Genomic DNA, 1,546 nt, shown 5'->3' with positions numbered 1-1,546 from the left:
CTCCCCTACAGATCTTGCCTGTCAGAAGCCCCTACAGGAGAGGGTGAGCTCCATGCTCCCTGTACTTTCCTCTGTGGCTGTCTTTCTGTAAAGCCCTTTCTTAGGACGAATGTGGTGAATTCAGTGCATAATTAAAAAGCAAACAAACTTGCCCCAAGGGAACATTTAACAATTTAAGTAGACATTTGTGTATAAGCAATGATTCATGCTTTGTTGTATTTCTAAAAACAGAAATGATTGCATTGAAAGATTTCTGCCTCTAATGTACTTTAACCAATACATGACCACCTCTGAATTATTAAGACAGCTTAGTAGCTGCTATCTAAAAGAGAGATTCATCTACTTCAACCATGGATTATAGATTCACTGCTACCACAGACAAACTCAAAAGACATAAACCTGGTGTCTCGCCAGCGTGGCTCAGTGGTTGATTGTCGACCTATGAACCAGGAGGTTACGGTTCGATTCCCCATCAGGATGTGCAGGAGGCAGCCAATCAATAATTCTCTCTCATCATTGATGTTTCTATCTCTCTCTCCCTCTCCCTTCCTCTCTGTAAAAAATCAATAAAATATATTTTTAAAAAAGTTTGATAATGTACTGTGTTAATGAGGATGTAGGAAAATAGGCATTCTCATATACTAATGGAAATGTAAATTGGTAAACTTCTTTGTATGAAATTTGACAATATCAACCAAAATTGGAAATTTACCTACTCTGTTACTGTGTAACAAATTACCCCAAAACTAAGAGGCTTGCACATTTACAATGATTTTGCTTATGATTTTGAGGGCCAGAACTTGAGGAAAGGCTAGTTCTTCTTAGATCCATATATGGTGGCAGCTGGGGTGGCTGACACTGAAGGATTCACTTCCAATTCATCTTTTAGGAATTTATCCTACAAATGTGAACAAAATAGTGACCAAGGATATTCATTACAGAATTAGTAATAGAAAAAGACTAGATTAACCTAAGTGCCCATCAATAGGGGATTGGGTGAAATAACTCAATCTGTGTCCATGCAATGAATAACTGCACCTGTTAAAAAGAATCATACAGTTCTATGAACTGATATTGAATGAGCCCCAAGATATAATTTCAAACAAAAATCAACCCTGGCTGGTGGCTGTTGGTTGGAGCATTGTCGGGTACCCCCAAGGGTTGCGGATTTTCTTCCCCATCAGGGCACATACCTAGGTTAGGGTTTGATTGGGGTGCATATGGGAGGCAGCCAATCAATGTTTCTCCCTCTCCCTTACTCTTTTCCTTCTTCCGTTTTCCTTCTCCTTTCCGCTTTCTTTGAAATTGGTGAAGATGTATTCTCAGATGAGGATTTAAAAAAAATAATCAAGGTACAGAACCTCTTGAAAAAGTACCTATGGGAAGAAATGTTTTTACAAGCCCTTTACAATAAACCACTGGAAACCGTATATGACACAGCCCAGAGCAAGAGGCCAGACGGGGAACTAGCGTCCATCCCCTGGGCCTGGGGCTAGGCCACTACTCGGACCCTACGAAGGGGCGGGCAGCTCCCGGGGCAGCGCCG

Source organism: Myotis brandtii, unplaced genomic scaffold, assembly GCF_000412655.1.
Source record: "Myotis brandtii unplaced genomic scaffold, ASM41265v1 scaffold208, whole genome shotgun sequence".
In the NCBI taxonomy this organism is placed as follows: Eukaryota; Metazoa; Chordata; class Mammalia; order Chiroptera; family Vespertilionidae; genus Myotis; species Myotis brandtii.
The sequence above is the reverse complement of the archived record's forward strand: the minus strand, read 5'-3'. Positions refer to the sequence as shown.